The sequence below is a fragment of the Canis aureus genome, chromosome 1, assembly GCF_053574225.1.
Source record: "Canis aureus isolate CA01 chromosome 1, VMU_Caureus_v.1.0, whole genome shotgun sequence".
Taxonomy (NCBI): Eukaryota; Metazoa; Chordata; class Mammalia; order Carnivora; family Canidae; genus Canis; species Canis aureus.
In genome coordinates, this window is record NC_135611.1 from 1,013,509 (window position 1) to 1,030,832 (window position 17,324).

The window sequence follows — 17,324 nt, forward strand, 5'->3', positions numbered from 1 at the left end:
GCCTTCAGCCCAGGGTGTGATCCTGGAGATACGGGATCGAATCCCACGTCAGGCTCCCTGCATGGAGCCTGCTTCTCCCTCTGCCTGTGTCTGTGCCTCTTTCTCTCTGTCTATCATGAAAAAATAAATAAAATCTTTTAAAAAATAAAATAAACATAAGACAATTTTAGGGGCACCCGGGTGACTCAGTCAGTTGAGGGTTCGGTCTGCCTTTGGGTCAGGCCATGATCCCAGGGTCTTGGGTAGACCAAGATCCCTGGAGGGAGCCTGCTTCTCCCTCTTCCTCTGCCCCTCCCCCTGCTTGTGCTCGAGCTCTGTCTCTGTCAAATAAATAAAATCTTTTAAAAATTTTTATATAAGTCAATTTTAATAAAATTTGGTTAAAAGTTTTCCCCATCTCATTATGAAATATTTTGAACATACTGAAAAGTTGAAATAAGTATACAGTGAACACCATCACTGAACTTTTACAATTAACATTTTGCTCTGTTTGCTTTATCGCCCAGCTATCTATCTATGTTTGCATCTCTTGATCCATGCTATTTTTTTTTATTCACTCAAAGAGTGCATCAGCCCACTACATCCCTAAATACTTCGGCATTGATATATGAGTGATGTTTCGAACTATAATCAACAGCTTTGGTGTGGAAAGGACTGTCCCTCCCCACCATAGAAGGAATGAGCAATATGGCCCAGTGAGACTCATCAAGATTCTTTTCAAAGACTCAGGAAAACACATGGCCAAGATGTAAGCAAATCATGTCACAGCACACACAAGTGTGTTCTGCTTTTCCTTAACCAACTTGGTGTCAATATAAGTATAGATGCTTTGATTTTAGTTGTTCAGTTGGGCTTAAAGGAGGGTAGGCTGAATCTTTCCTAGTTCACCTCATAATCAGCGTCGGCATTTGTAGTATAATTGTCCAGCATAGAGAGAGCAATCCGAGTGAACACAGAACAGAGAAAAATCTTGAACTAGTCCCAGACTCTGACATGTCCATCCACAGCTACCTTTGTACCCAGTTACAGGGGAGAAGCCCTGTGGGCTCTTGCTGCCCTGAGGGCCCTAGCTGGGAGATACAAGTGCCTTTATGTGTAAAGAAAGGGGGGAAGCATCATATCCTCTGAGACAGATCTGAGTGAACAGAGTGGGCTTGATTTCAGCTCCAACTGCCCCCACCTTAGCTTGTCTCCCTGTGGGGTCTGCACAGCATACAGCTATATTTGGCATCCCTGACTGAGCTATAAACAGACAAGCTGTACACATGCTCATCTACAATAAAATAAATTGCTAAGGTTAATCTAAAACCACTGAAATTTCCACAGAAAAGAGGGACAGTTATTCTTTATGAACAAGTTACATCTAATCACTCCTTTCTTGCCTGTGTTCTATATATACTTTTTGTGTGTCTACTGGGTGCCAAGGAGACAGTGATGAGCAGAAAACAAAAGCTTAATCCACCGGAGGAGAACATCATTAGTGAAATTGCTACACAATGAGAATTTAATTATAAACTGAGGTAAACACTCCTGAAGAAGATATGCTCTCCAAGCATCTATGATGCAGAAACCTGATCTAGAGTGGCAGTCTTAAGGAAGCAACAACCTGAAGTCAGAGGGACAAGAAAACATTAGTGGATCAAAACAGCTAGATGTGGTAAGGGGAGGTGACTGCAGGCAGCAGGAACAGCCCCTGCAGAGACCCTGTGCCTGGAAGGAGCGTGTCCTAGGCAGACTGAGGAATGAAACCAGAATAACTGAAGCACACATCACAGGAAGAAAAATACTATGAGAGTAGGTGAGGGACCAGATCATGAAGTCACTTGGGTCTTCCTAAGACCAATGAAAAGCCAATTGAGTGTTTTCACTGGGTGGGTTGATAGAATTAGATTTGCATCTGGAAAATATATAGCTGGCTATATCAGGAAGGAAAGAGTAGAGATGAGAGAAGGGTAGATGTAAAGCAAGAGTTAGGAGCTTGTTAGAGTGACCCAACAAGGAACATGTTGGAAGATGATGGTAATCTGGAGCTGAGAAGATGGAGAGAAGTGGACAGCTATGAGAGATAATTAGGAGGTGACGTGAACAAGGCATGATGATAGTTCGGACACTGCTGTGAGTGAAGTGTCAGGAAGGATGGCATTGAACAACTCAACACCAAGTAATCTGAAGATGGGCAGAGGACCTAAACAGACATTTCTCAAAAAAAGACACCCCAATGGCCAACAGACACATGAAAAGATGCTCAGCTTCACTCATCATCAGGGAAATGCAAATCAAAACACAATGAGATTACATCACACCTGTCAGAATGGCTTGAATCAAAAATACAAGGTATAACTAGTGTTTGGTGAGGACATGGAGAAACGGGGGACCTCATGCACTGTTGGTGGGAATGCAAACTGGAGCAGCCACTCTGGAAAACTGTATGGGAGGGGGTCCTCAAAAAAATAAAAAATAGAAATGTGATCCAGTAATTCTACTACTGGGTGTTTAACCAAAGAAAACAAAAACACAAATTTAAAAAGATACATGCACTTCAATGTTTATTGCAACATTATTTACAACAGCCAAGATATGGAAGAAGCCCAAGTGTCCTTCGACTGATGAATGGATAAAGAAGAATGTGGTGTATATATACAATGCAATATTAGTCAGCCATAAAAAAGAATAAGATCTTGCCATCTGTGGAAAGGATGGACTTAAAGGATGTCCAAAGGAAAATAAGACAGAGAAAGACAAATACTATATGATTTAACTTATACATGAATCTAAAAAGCAAAACAAATAAACAAACACACCTGAGAGAACAAACTGATGGCTGCCAGAGGGGAAGAGGGAATGAGCAAGGTTGGCAAAGGAGTTCAGTAATGGAATGAATAAATCACAGGAATAAAAGGTACAGCACAGGGAATATAGTCAGGTATTGTAATAGTGTCGTAAGGTGATGGGTGGCAGCTACGCTTGTGGTGAGCACAGTACCACATATAGAGATGTTGAATCATTATTGTATCCCTGAAACTAACATAACACTGTGTGTCATCAAATAGAATAAATAACCTCAAAAAAGAGGGAGACAGACAGTGGAAACCCTGGAGAGAGAATTATGGATCACAGATTTGATCTTAACCATGTTGGATATAACTGTTAAGACTTCTAGGTGTCAGGACACCTGGGTGGCTCAGGGGTTTAGCGCCTGCCTTTGGCCCAGGGTGTGATCCTGGAGTCCCAGGATCAAGTCCCACGTTGGGCTCCCTTCATGGGAGGTTAAAAAAAAAAAAGACTTCTGGGTGTCTGAATCTGAAAACTTGGGGTAGAAATATAAATTTAAAATTACCATAATGTAGGTGATAATAAAGCTATGAACACTGATGAGAGAGTAAAGAACCAAACACAAAGGTTCTAGTACAAAAAAAGGCACTACAGGAAGGTTGCTTCTTGGAGTCATATCTACCCTGTGATTCTATATTTTAATACAATAATAAATCTATTTTTTAAGATTTTATTTATTTATTCATGAGACACAGAGAGAGAGAGAGAGAGAGAGAGAGAGAGGCAGAGACAGGCAGAGGGAGAAGCAGGCTCCATGCAGGGAGCCCAACATGGGACTCGATCCCGGGTCTCCAGGATCATGCCCTGGGCTGAAGTTGGCACTAAACCGCTGAGCTACCTGGGCAGCACTACAATAATAAATTTAAAATACAAATCATTTTGTAGGCAACCACCTTCCTAGGTTTATTAGGACAATAAGATAACAATAAGATAAATTTGTGAATTCTATAGTTGGTGTTGGTGGGGGTTTTTATAAAAAAAAATTATATTTATATTTAGCCAACTGGACTCAGTTTAAATGATCCTAATTTTTTTGGCATCCAAAGCCTCATGGTCAGTCGAATACAGGCCTTCTCTCTATCAGGCCTGATCAAGCTGTTGACCTTGGCCAATCAATATCGTAGAGTTTCTTCACAGTCTGTCTGATCTGGTGCTTATTGGCCTTGACATCCGCAATGAGCATAAGTGTGGTGTCTTCTATCTTCTTCATGGCTGACTCAGTAGTCTGGAGGCTCTTGATGGCATAGTGGTCAAGCTTGATTCTCCTAAGGATGCTCTTTCCAGGGTATTCGGGCTGGCTTCGGAGACACAGGGTCTTAGATCGTTGGAATGTAGGTGATGTGCAGATCTTCTTAGTGTGACTTTGGATGCCTTTCAGCACCTCCTTCTTGTTTTCAAAGCCTTTGCTTTGGCTTCGGCTCTGGGAGAGGCAGGAGCTTCCTTCTTTGACTTTCGCGCCATCTTCATGAAAGGGTGGTGCTGGTGTTATTATGTAATTTGCAAAACATTAGATACCCTGCCAATAGAAAGTAATTTTATCATAATTAATTCTAGAAATCATTTCTTCAGAAGAAAATTTTCACATATGTTAATTCAGATTATCTACATGAACTATTGTAACACTACAGGGAGGGTTGACAGAGTCAAGCTTGGTGTGGTGTATGACCAGTGTAATTTAGCTTACAATGGTATGGTAATCGATGGGATAGCAACTTGTGGAATAATGGTGTAGTCCAGGAACAACAGGAGGAGCATCTTACCCAGGCAAACCTTGGAACGAGCTGGCCGGGAAAGTGATGTCTATACTGAAAATGTACCCAGGTGAAGAGAGAGATAGAAAAGTGTTCCAGGTAGAAGAAATGGCCTGTCCCAAAGCCTGAAAGGAAAAGAGAGCAAGATGTTTACAGAAAATAAAAGAAGGCCAATTTGGTTACCAGTGCAAGGGAGAGAAGGCTGGAAAACCAATCAGGGATTATTATGTCCAGTTACAAAGAGTAGATTTATTCCAAGGGCAATGGGCAAAGGGTTTTAAAGCAAGGGGATGATCTAAACAAGTGTATGTTTTGGAAAGGTTATTCCAGTTTCAGTTTTTATCACCTGTTTGTTCCACACAGTTTTATAATCTACATAAATCCAGTTTGTCATGTGGAAACAAATGAAGACCACCCAAGGGAGAACACAACAGCTGCCATTTATTCAGACCCTGCACCAACAAGTGAGTCAGCCACCACCACTTGTGTTTGGTGGAAACTCAGGAGTAAGCAGAAGAGGACACTCTGACTGGAGGCGGTTGGCTCAGGGCAGTTGGAGGAGGCTAAGCGGAGTTGTGACAGCTCATGCTTGGGGGTACACAGTGTGGGGAGTCACTTTTTTCTGCTGGCCCTAATTTGGAAGAGGAGAAAATACGAGAAGCCGGCAGTCATTGACCAAGTCCTGCTCATTCTGGGCAGATGGCTACAGAGACTGTTGTAAATGTCCACTTAGTCTCCCAATGCCCCCTCCTCGCTGGTCTTTCTGACACCTGTGAAAGGCTGACCACTTCATGGGCAGCTGGTGACCTTCATAACTCAGGGACTCTCGTTGGCTCCAGTCAGTCATATCATGACATCTGTTCTTTCTGTTGCTGCGTCATCAAGGAAGCCGACTGACCTGAGAAAGTAGCTGCCCACAAGAATTCAAGACCAGACAGGATGTGACAGAGCAATGTCATGTCATGACCACTGGGACAATAACAAGAACAATTCATAGTCTTGGGGGTGGGGCAGAAGAGAGTGACAGAGAGATCTTAAGTAGGCTTCACACCCAGGACAGAGTCTGACACAGGGCTCAATCTCACGACTCTGAGATCATGACCTGAGCTGAAATCAAGAGTCAGATCCCTAACTGACTGAACCCCCAGGTGCCCCCAGTTCATAGTCTTATAGGGTGCTTTGGAATTATAAACTTCATTTGCCCAACCCAAGCAAGAGAAAAAACCCATAGACCATGAGGATTCATGTTCAAGAGACAGATGGCTTTTCCTTACAGCAATGTGTGGTCTGATCCGCTTTGCCTGTTTCATTGATCCACGCACAACAAGAAGCATCAGCAGTGGCACGGACCCTGCCCTGACCAGCCAGAAAGGACTCTAGAGCAAGCTCCACCACCCATCACCATGTATGCCAGTCTACAGTGCTCCAGGGCAGTGGTGGTCACAGTTTCTCTAGGGGAAAGAGTAGCTCTCCTTCTCTTTGTAGAGTTTCCACCTTTGGGAGCATTGCTGTGGTTGTTGGCATCACAGTGAATCAGAAAGCCATCCAGGAAAAGTGCCTGAATGATCAAGGTAGCCTCATTTTGGAGCTCATGTCTAAGTTAGGGTTAACAGCCTTGTGGTGTCTACCTTATCTATACAGACCAGCTTCAGAATACTTCTCCTAGTGAATGAGGTATTAGTCTGAGGCAAGCAGCACCAACTGTCCTGGCCCCCAAAAAGGTAGTATCCAGCCAGGGCACATGGAGATCCAGGAACAAGGGACTTGGCTGTGACAAAGATGGAGACCAGGGCAGCCCCTGTGGCGCAGGGGTTTAGTGCCGCCTGCAGCCTGAGGTGTGATCCTGGAGACCCGGGATCTAGTCCTGAGTTGGGCTCCCTGAATGGAGCCTGCTTCTCCCTCTGCCTGTGTCTCTCTGTCTCTCTCTCTCTCTCTCTCTGTGTCTCTATGAATAAATAAATAAAATATTTTTTTAAAAAAGATGTAGACCAAAGCCTTACCTTAGATCTCTGTTGCTCTCTTTCCAGTGGCAGATATTTTGCCCATTGTTCTATGAAAGTTGTTGAATTAAAATTCAGAATTATCTAGAGTCTGATCAATAGATGTTTTTATCAATAGATTTGAATAACTGATTCTTTACCTTGGAGAAAGGGACATGAGCAAAGTCAAAGGTTAGGAAGACTTATGATGAGGAACTGACCCTCGCAATTAAGGAGGCTGAGAAGTCCCATGATCTGTTGTGTGAGCTGAAGACCCAGAAAGCCAGTGGTGCAATGCCAGTCCACAGTCTATTGGTAACGCAAGCAGGCAGGAATAAAAGGAGCTAATTCCTCCTTCCTTTTGTTCTATTCATTCCCTCAGTAGCTTGGATGATGCCCACCCATATGAGGAGGGCAATCTGCTTTACAGAGTACACCAATTCAAATGCTAATCTTATCTGGAAATACACTCACAGACACACAGAAATAATGCTGAATCTGGGTACCCCATCATCTTCACACATAAAATTAACCAACACAATGGAACATGGCCTGGAACTAAAGCTTCAAGGGCCTTTTAAATAACCTCAATGGATTTTATCTGGCTTCCACTCTCCATGGGATTTGAATATGTTTTAGTTATTCTATGCATATTTTCAGGATGGGTTGAAGTATTTCCTTGCCAAAAAGCTATAGCCCTTTACAGTTGCTAAAAACTCTGATTTTGTTTTTTTTTTTTTTTTTAAAGATTTATTTATTTTATTTTTTAATTTTTATTTATTTATGATAGTCACACACAGAGAGAGAGGCAGAGACATAGGCAGAGGGAGAAGCAGGCTCCATGCACCGGGAGCCCGATGTGGGATTCGATCCTGGGTCTCCAGGATCGCGCCCTGGGCCAAAGGCAGGCGCTAAACCACTGCGCCACCCAGGGATCCCAAAACTCTGATTTTGTTTTCAACCAGGTGCATCCCAACTTTTATATCAAGTGATCTAGGTACACAGTATAGGAACCATTATGAAAGAATTCTGTGAAGAGTTACTACTTGCTTAAAAACTATACCACCTTTGCAATCCACAATATTCTGGAAAGGCTGAAAGAGCCAAAGACATCCTTAAATTAAAACTAGCAAAATTTCCAGAAACCTTGAGTTCCTTTGGCTAAAAGTACCCCACTAGTCCTTACAGCCACATGGTTTACTCCCTCAAGGACACATCACGTACCTATGACCTGGCAATGGGGAAAGCCTATGCATTTAGGGACTTCAATTCTGCTGCTAAATCCTGCCCTGCTGTACACAGACATGGGGAAATACTGCAAGGGACTCATGTGCTGCCCTCTCCATCACCAGCAGGTGAAGGATGCCTTCCCACAACATCATTCTAACAGCCTCTTCATGACCTTCAAGACAGAGGTTTTGTCTGTTGGAAGACACATATGAGAAAACTGCTCTTAAACTTTGTTGGAAGACCCCTCACCATCTATCACTAACAAAAAGTCCAGCAGTAAAACTCAAGAGAGTCAGATTTCACAACTTGGATGATTCACAGCTAAAGAAACAATCCAGAATTCCATCCAGCTGGAAGACTATTCCAATAAGAGACCATGAACTTCAAGATTCCCTAGAAGCGGCCTATTTTCAGAAGCAGGCAGTGGACCAGAAACCATTAAAGCCAGCTCATGACCCCATAGAGTAGAGCACTTCTACCCAAGTCTGTAGTAAATGATGGGCTTTGCTGGAAGTTGAGTTAAAACTCCAATGGCTTGTCTAGATTGTTCCTCTACAAATGATGATGGGGGAGTTTCATAGCTAGGGATGCCCGGGAAGGAGGCTAGTGAAGATCCCTCCTCAGGTTCCAGATTGCCTGATCATTTTTAAGCTCTAAGAGGAAAGGTCCCTCAGTCCCTCCCTGAGAATTTAGTCAATCCATATAGGAGGTATCACAATCTCCAATTTAAAAAATGGTCCTCAAAAATAAAATAAAATAATAAATAAAATAAAATAAAATAAAATAAAATAAAATAAAATAAAAAATGTTCCTCATTGTGTGTAAAATCCAGTTAAACCTGGAAATCCTCCCAAATGTCATTTTGTGAGGGGCCTGGGTTAAGTTTGGCTAGTCTTTAGTCTATCAGAAGAGTGTTTTCTTCTCCTAAGATAGTTCATGCCCTAAACAATGGACTGTATTTTTGCAAAATTGTAATTTATCTTTTGAGACTTTATGTCCTGAGGCTGAAAGAGAATGGAGTCCTTTTCACTGCCAAGGCTGAAAGAGAATGGAGTCCTTTTCACAGGCTTTGTTCTCTGAGCAAAGTGGAAGATCATCTACATAGAGTGTCTTGTGATTTAAGTGTCTTGTGATTTAATCAATCACAAGAGCAATTTAGATTGCTAAAGTCTTAATTGAGGAAGCTGGGCACAATAAGAGGGTCAGTGAGTCCCTGGGGCACAACTACTCGGGTAAATTGTGGTGCCTCCCAGGTATAGGTGAAAAGTACTGCGTGTCTTCATGAAAGGGCACACGAAAAGGGCAAAGCTCCAACACACTGAGCAAGTGGCTTCAGGAGGCACTGACGACAGGATTGTATTTGGGTTAGTAGGAAGGGGAAAGGACAACTTTGTTGATGATATCCTTACCAGTTTGTTCCTTTACTGAAAGAACAGGAGTGTACATGGCATCAGAAGCCCATGGACAAGACGCCTTCAGCTAGAGGCTGGATCTTTCCTTTGTTTCTGGCTTCAAGGAATATGGGGGAGGTGCAGATAATGGTTTATAGGATATAGTTAAACTTTTATAGGTTCTGATCCAATTATTTTTCCTATTTCTATAGAATTTTTACAAATTTCAGGTACAGCATCAAAATCTTTACCTAGGGTCTGCATCAAATATCACGGAGAAGGCAGACACACTTGGTAATGAAGACAGGAGTTGTCTGTGATTCGAGGGATGTCTCTGTGGTATGCATTTACGGTCCAGTCAATTTTTATAAGAAATGTTATGGCTTTTAGGAGATGTAAACCTACTTCTCTGGCTTCCCTTGAAGTGTCAGGTTTATCATGTAAAGGGGGATTCTGTAAGTCCCTTTCCAGGTCAGTTCCATTGGCTTTTGCCATCAGGATTTAGAATGTGAAATTCTGTTGATATAGCTCAGATAACCCTGGTCATATGGAGCCATATGAATTCTAAATCCTATGAATAGATTTACTGGTCTTATCTGGGTTCAGAGAAATCCTTAATTATAAGGGTTTTTTTTTTTAAGATTTTATTTATTTATTCAGGAGAGCCAGAGAGCAGGGGGAGGCCAAGTCACAGACAGAAGGAGAAGCAGGCTCCCCCTGGGGATCCTGATGCAGGACTCAATCCCTAGACCTGGGATCATGCTCTGAGCCAAAAGCAGACACTCAACCACTGAGCCACCCAGGAGCCCCCTTAATTATAGTTTTTAATTCGTCTTGGGTCCAAGGATTAATTCCACAGTTTCCTACATATCTAGCTTATGGAAGGAAAAATCTCCAGAGGTGACTGGTAATTTGAGGTTTTAAGAGAATTGTTGGGAAAGTCAGAGGTTCTTTCTGGATGATGAGAAGAATAGGGTGGAACCAATAGAGGTACAGATGGAGAGCAACCAGGGACAAGGGATGAGAAGGGACCTGGGCATAGGAGGTGCTCCTGAGGGGATTGCTCTAGCTGTTTGTTGCTAAAGTGTGTCGAGTTGTTCATTAGCTTTGGTTAAATAACCTTCAAGTGAAATAATTTTCTATTCAGAATATAGTTTGGAGGGCTCTACCTACTAATCAAGCAATGCTGCCCATTTGGGCCTGAGAAATCTCATTTCCTTTCTTTTGTAAATCTCAAATGAACAAATTTTTTCAAGCCATATGTTCCTCAGACTGGACCAAATCATCCTCGGTAAAGTTATGCCATTGAGAAAGACAGGCACAAGTCTTCAGGTTATAAACAACAGTATGTATCAGAAGCAGGAGTCTTCCTGGAGGAGAGGCTCTAGACCCAGAATATGAGAGCTGATGAAGCCTTGTAGGAATGCACCTTGTGTCTCAGGCTCCCACCTGACAGTAGTCCCAGCAAGTGGAAAACCAGAGAAAATGCTCTCTCTGAATCAAAGCCAGGCTCTCAGGACACAAGATTGGGACAGAAATACAACCTCATCTGGTTTCATTGGTGACCACAGCAACTGTCTATCCAAGAAGACACCAGTCCATGGGAGCTACAAACCAGTTGTCTGTGAGGCTGGCTCAAACCACAGGCTCAGGGGCTGATGCTGGAGGTCTTCTCTGCAATCTTTATCATTACAATCAAAACACTTTAGACAGCACAACACAAAGCCAGAATACAGGGGCATCTGGTTGGCTCAGTTGGTAGACCACGTGACTCTTGATGTCAGGGTTGTGAGTTCGAGCCCCACATTGGGTGCTGAGCTGACTGAAAAATAAAATCTTTTAAAAATAATAAAAAACAAGAATGCAAAGACAGCAAAAGGAAAGGAAAGGAATGGTCTGATCCCACTAACAATGCCACACAAAAAGAAACCAATAACAAGATCTGGGAAGAAACATGAGAATAGCTTAGAAATTCCAATCAAAGATTCAGAGTCTAGACCCTCTGCCAGCTTACCTACAAGGGCCTCTGTGGGGACCACACCTGGTCATTGGTGGGGCTGCAGTCACGGACAGGGCAGACTGGGCCTTGGCAGAGCCTGCATAACTGTGGAAGTAAATAGATGCCATGTGAATGGGAACAAGCAGAGGTTATGTATTCAAAGCTTGCTATGGCCAACGGGTCAGCCACCATCCCTTGGTTTGTCAGAGACTCAACTGGAACAAAGGACACTTCAGGGGTGTCCTGATGGAGGCTGTGGGCCTGGGTATGCTGTAAAGTGGCTCCTGGAAGTGAGGCAACCAATGTCATGGGCTTGGGGAAGAAATAAGGCTTTCTCTGAGTCAGAAACAGGAGTGGACAACAGAGCAGCTATAGTCACTGACCAGGTCCTATTGTCATAGGCTCTGGCCACCATCGTTTGTATGGCTATTCTGCCAGTCAGGATCTACAGCCTTTGTTAAAGGGATAAAATAAACAATTTCTCAGAAGCACATAGGTTTTCAGCAGCATGTGTGGGGAAGATCTAGAATAATGTGAAACAAATGAGGCTACTGGAGCACATGCCCGTCCAGTCCTCTCTCAAAGGCCCTCAAGCCCCTTTCACCCACCACCATCACTCATCTCACTCCAGATCCTTGGTCCTACCTAATCTGAGCTCAGGTAGCAGTGGGGGAGTGAGAGTTATCCAGGTGTTAATCAATACCTCCTTGAGGTGTTTGTACTCTAACCCAGGAAAGTTTCTAACACAAAAAGAATGGAGTGATAATGGTGGGTTCATGGCTTGGGATCTGCTCATCTGAGGTAAGGGATGTCCCCCTAAGGCCGCCATCTAAAGCTGTTCCAGTCTTCTTGACTGTCTGCTCACAAACACCCAGGAACCCGGGCGGCACTGTGCATCTTCTGTCATGGACCTTCTGCTGTGCAGTAACAGCTAGCAGGCCTGATGGCCACATGCCAACCCTGCATATTAGGGAGGGAGCAGATAGATGACAGCTTGGCACACCCCTTGAGAGACACTGACCTTCCAAAGAACCGAGGTAGAACCTCTTCTCAAAGTGATGGGCCCACAGGTTTAGAGTAAGCTTTTGATGTCAGGGATTTTCCCACAATCAAAGAGGACTCAATTGTAAAACAAAAACTATACTGACACGTATGTTAACTCGTATATTCTCAACTATATTCATTTGCCTTTTGGTCTGAAGTCTAATAATTGATTATGACCATAACTCTGTAAAGAGAAAATGCTGTGGTTTATAAATATTGTCTAAATATATGGGAAAGCACCAGCTTCACACATATCTTAAAACAATTGCATTGACATATATGGCCTTACTTAACAGATAAATTATCCTTGGTGACACAGTGACTGGTAGAGCTCTAAGGAACTTGCTAGAATGACATAGTACATAAAAGAGGGAACACAGACTTTAGGGTCAGGCAAACCTTGTCTTAATATAGGCTTTTATGTATGAGCTGCATATCCTCAGGCCACTATGGAACTCCTCTGTAGACCTCCACATTTATGAATTAAGGATAATATTACCTCAAGATTTTGTATGAAAATGAAATGAGGGGGCAGGGAAAAATGGCAGAAGAGTAGGGTCCCCAAGTCACCTCTCCCCACCAACTTACCTAGACAACTTTAAAATCATCCTGAAAACCTACAGATTCGGCCTGAGATTCAAAGAGAGAACAGCTGGAATGCTACAGAGAGAAGAGTTTGTGCTTCTAACAAGGTAGGAAGACAGAAAATAAATAAATAAAAAACAATCCAGTGGCGGAGGGGCCCTGTCAGGAGCCAGACTAAGGCCAGGTGAGAGCCTCCAAGACAAAAGCATAGTCCCGGATAAGCAGGAACTTTACCAATCTTCCCTGATGGAAAGGCGCTCTCAGGGAACTCAGGCAGGATCCCAGGAGGGACAGTGGAGCCCCCAGGCTCCCAGGGTCACTAACAGAGGAAGTGAACCCCGGGAAAGAGTGCACCACACACCATTGCCGAGGTCCCTAAAGGGCTGGAGCACATGCCTGGTGGGGCCCCGGGAGCAGCCCAGGTGGCGGCTCAGGCAGCAGCTCCGGGCAGAGGGGGCTGAGCAACCCGGGAGCGCAATTCCAGCGCACAGGCCCTGGAGCCCAAGGCGCAGGGGGACACAGCCCAGGATCCGGCGCTCCCCTTGGGATAGGCGGAGGCCAGGAGGACACAGGACAGTGAGGACGCTCCTGCTGCTGGGTGCCCCCGAGCTATGCAGGTCGGTGCCCCCCACCACCAGAGCATCCAGGCCCCTGCGGACTGGGAGCTGCAGGAGTTACTGCGGGACCTGACTCTAGAGCTGGAGAGCTGGCCACCGCCACTGTTGTTATTGTTCTTCCTGGTGTCATCCTGTGTCTGGGACTGAGCAGGGTTGCCAGGGAGCAGGGGCTTCACAGGATAAACAGCTCCCACTGAGCCGTGCATCTAGCAGGGGGTAAAGGCAGCTCCCCCAGGTGCACACACCTGAGAATCAGCACAGCAGGCCCCTCCCCCAAAAGACCAGCTGGAAGGACAGGGGAAGAGCAAGTTCTTGACCAAGCAATACTGGAAAGTTCCAGGGGAAGTCGAGGGAATTACAGTGTATAGCTTCAGAGGATACCCCTTCTTGTTTATTGTTTTTTGTTTGTTTTCCCCTTTTTTCTCTTTTTCCTTCCTTTTTCCAGTACAACTTGTTTTCAGCCACTCTGCACCGAGCAAAATGACTAGAAGGAAGAACTCACCACAAAAGAAAGAATCAGAAACAGTACTCTCTCCTACAGTGTTACAAAATTTGGATTACAATTCAATGTCAGAAAGCCAATTCAGAAGCACAATTATAAAGCTACTGGTGGCTCTGGAAAAAAGCATAAAGGATTCAAAAGACTTCATGACTGCAGAATTTAGATCTAATCAGGCCAAAATTAAAAATCAATTAAATGAGATGCAATCCAAACTGGAGGTCCTAATGATGAGGGTTAATGAGGTAGAAGAACAAGTGAGTGACATAGAAGACAAGTTGATGGCAAGGAAGGAAGCTGAGGAAAAAAGAGAAAAACAATGAAAAGATCATGAGGAAAGGTTAAGGGAAATAAATGACAGCCTCAGAAGGAAAAATCTACGTTTAATTGGGGTTCCAGAGGGCGCCAAAAGGGACAGAGGACCAGAAAGTATATTTGAACAAATCATAGCTGAGGACCTCCCTAACTTGGGAAGGGAAACAGGCATTCAGATCCAGGAAATAGAAGGATCCCCCCCCCTAAAATCAATAAAAACCGTTCAACACTCCGGCATTTAATAGTGAAACTTGCAAATTCCAAATATAAAGAGAAGATCCTTAAAGCAGCAAGAGACAAGAAATCCCTAACCTTTATGGAGAGAAGAATTAGGTTAACAGCAGACCTCTTCACAGAGACCTGGCAGGCCAGAAAGGGCTGGCAGGATATATTCAGGATCCTAAATGAGAAGAACCTGCAGCCAAGAATACTTTATCCAGCAAGGCTCTCATTCTGAATAGAAGGAGAGATAAAGAGCTTTCAAGAGAGGCAGAAACTGAAAGAATATGTGACCACCAAACCAGCTCTGCAAGAAATAATAAGGGGGACTCTATAAAAGAGAGAGGAAGTCCAAAGAAACAATCCACAAAAACAGGGACTGGATAGGTATTATGATGACACTAAATTCATATGTTTCAATAGTAACTCTAAACGTGAATGGGCTTAATGATCCCATCAAAAGGCGCAGGGTTTCAGACTGGATAAAAAAGCAAGACCCATCTATTTGCTATCTACAAGAGACTCATTTTAGACCTAAGGACACCTACAGCCTGAAAATAAAAGGATAGCAAACCATATACCATGCAAATGGTCCTCAAAAGAAAGCAGGGGTAGCCATCCTCATATCAGATAAATTAAACTTTATCCCAAAGACTGTAGTAAGAGATGAAGAGGGACACTATATCATACTTAAAGGGTATATCCAACAAGAGGACCTAACAATCATGAATATTTATGCCCCTAATGTGGAAGCTGCCGAGCATATCAATAAATAAATAACCAAAATTGCACATATTTAGGTAATAATACACTTATACTGGGAGACTTCAACACGGCGCTTTCTGCAAATGACAGATCTTCTAAGCACAACATCTCCAAAGAAACAAGAGCTTTAAATTATACACTGGACCAAATGGATTTCACAGATATTTACAGAAATTTACATCCAAACGTAACTGAATACACATTCTTCTCAAGTGCACCTGGAAATTTCTCCAGAATAGACCACATACTGGGTCAAAAATCAGGTCTTAACTGATACCAAAAGATTGGGATTGTCCCCCGCATATTTTCAGACCATAGTGCTTTGAAACTTGAACTCAATCACAAGAAGAAATTGGAAGAAATTCAAACACGTGGAGGTTAAAGACCATCTTGCTAAAAGATGAAAGGGTCAACCAGGAAATTAGAGAAGAATTAAAATGATTCATGGAAACTAGTGAGAATGAAGATACAACTGTTCAAACTCTTTGGGATACAGCAAAAGCAGTCCTGAGAGGGAAATACACCACAATACAAGCATTCCTCAAAAAACTGAAAAAAACTCAAATACAAAAACTAACCTTACACCTAGGAACTGGAGAGGAACTGGAGAAAAAACAGCAAATAAAACCTACACCCAGCAGAAGAAGAGAGTTAATAAAGATTCGAGCAGAACTCAATGAAATAGAGACCAGAAGAACTGTGGAACAGATCAACAAAACCAGGAGTTGTTTCTTTGAAAGAATTAATAAGATAGATAACGCATTAGCCAGCCTTATTAAAAACAAAAGAGAAAAGACTAAAATTAATAAAATCACGATGAAAAAGGAGAGATCACCACCAATACCAAGGAAATACAAACGATTTTAAAAACTTATTATGGGGCAGCCCCAGTGGCACAGCGGTTTAGCGCCGCCTGCAGCCCAGGGCGTGATCCTGGAGACCCTGGATCGAGTCCCACGTCAGGCTCTCTGTATGATGCCTGCTTCTCCCTCTGCCTGTGTCTCTGCCTCTCTCTCTCTCTCTCTGTCTCTATGAATAAATAAATAAAATCTTTAAAAAAATAAAAAAATAAACTTATTAAGAGCAGCTATATGCCAATTAATTATGCAATCCAGAAGAAATGGACGCATTTCTGGAAAACCACAAACTACCAAAACTGGAACAGGAAGAAATAGACAACCTGAACAGGCTGATAACCAGGGAGGAAATTGAAGCAGTCATCAAAAACCTCCCAAGACACAAAAGTCCAGGGCCGATGGCTTCCCAGGGGAGTTCTATCAAAGATTTAAAGAAACAATACCTATTCTACTAAAGTTGTTCCAAGAGATGGAATACTTCCAAACTCGTTCTATGAGGCCAATGTCACCTTAATTCCAAAACCAGACAAAGACCCCACCAAAAAGGAGAATTATAGACCAATATTCCTGATGAGCACAGCTGCAAAAATTCTCAACAAGACACTAGCCAATAGGATCCAACAATACATTAAGAAGATTATTCACCATGACCAAGTGGGATTTATCCCCGGGATGCAAGGCTGGTTCAACACTCGTAAAGCAATCAATGTGATAGATCATATCAACAAGAGAAAAAACAAGAACCATTTGATCCTATCAATAGATGCAGAGAAAGCATTTGACAAAATACAGCATCCATTCCTAATCAAAACTCTTCAGAGTGTATGAATAGAGGGAACATTCCTCTGCATCTTACAGGCCATCTACAAAAAGCCCACAGCAAATATCATTCTCAATGGGGAAACACTGGGAGTCTTTCCCCTTAGATCAGGAAGAATGATCACTTAGATCAGGGATGTCCACTCTCACTACTGCTATTTCAACATAGTACTGGAAGTCCTAGCCTCAGCAATCAGGCAACAAAAAGAAATAAAAGGCATTCAAATTGGCAAAGAAGTCAAACTCTCCCTCTTCACAGATGACATGATACTGTACATAGAAAACCCAAAAGACTCCACCCCAAGATTGCTAGAACTCATACAGCAATTCAGCAGTGTGGCAGGATACAAAATCAATGCCCAGAAATTAGTGGCATTTCTCTACACTAACAATGACACTGTAGAAGGAGAGATTAGGGAGTC

The 17,324-nt window shown here is 43.1% G+C and overlaps 1 long non-coding RNA gene across 2 annotated transcripts in view; it reads right to left on the bottom strand.

Moving 5' to 3' along the window:
* Nucleotides 1-3,698: 3,698 nt before the first annotated feature.
* Nucleotides 3,699-17,324, bottom strand: part of LOC144296969 (uncharacterized) — a 30,182-nt gene continuing 16,556 nt past the window's right edge. The window contains exons 2-5 of one of the 2 annotated variants that reach the window (XR_013363984.1): nt 11,198-11,287; nt 6,584-6,723; nt 4,593-4,708; nt 3,699-4,348 (exon numbers count right to left, since the gene is read on the bottom strand). This is a non-coding gene — a long non-coding RNA (uncharacterized LOC144296969). The remainder of the gene's footprint in view (nt 4,349-4,592; nt 4,709-6,583; nt 6,724-11,197; nt 11,288-17,324) is intronic. The other variant, XR_013363954.1, reaches the window with a different exon arrangement.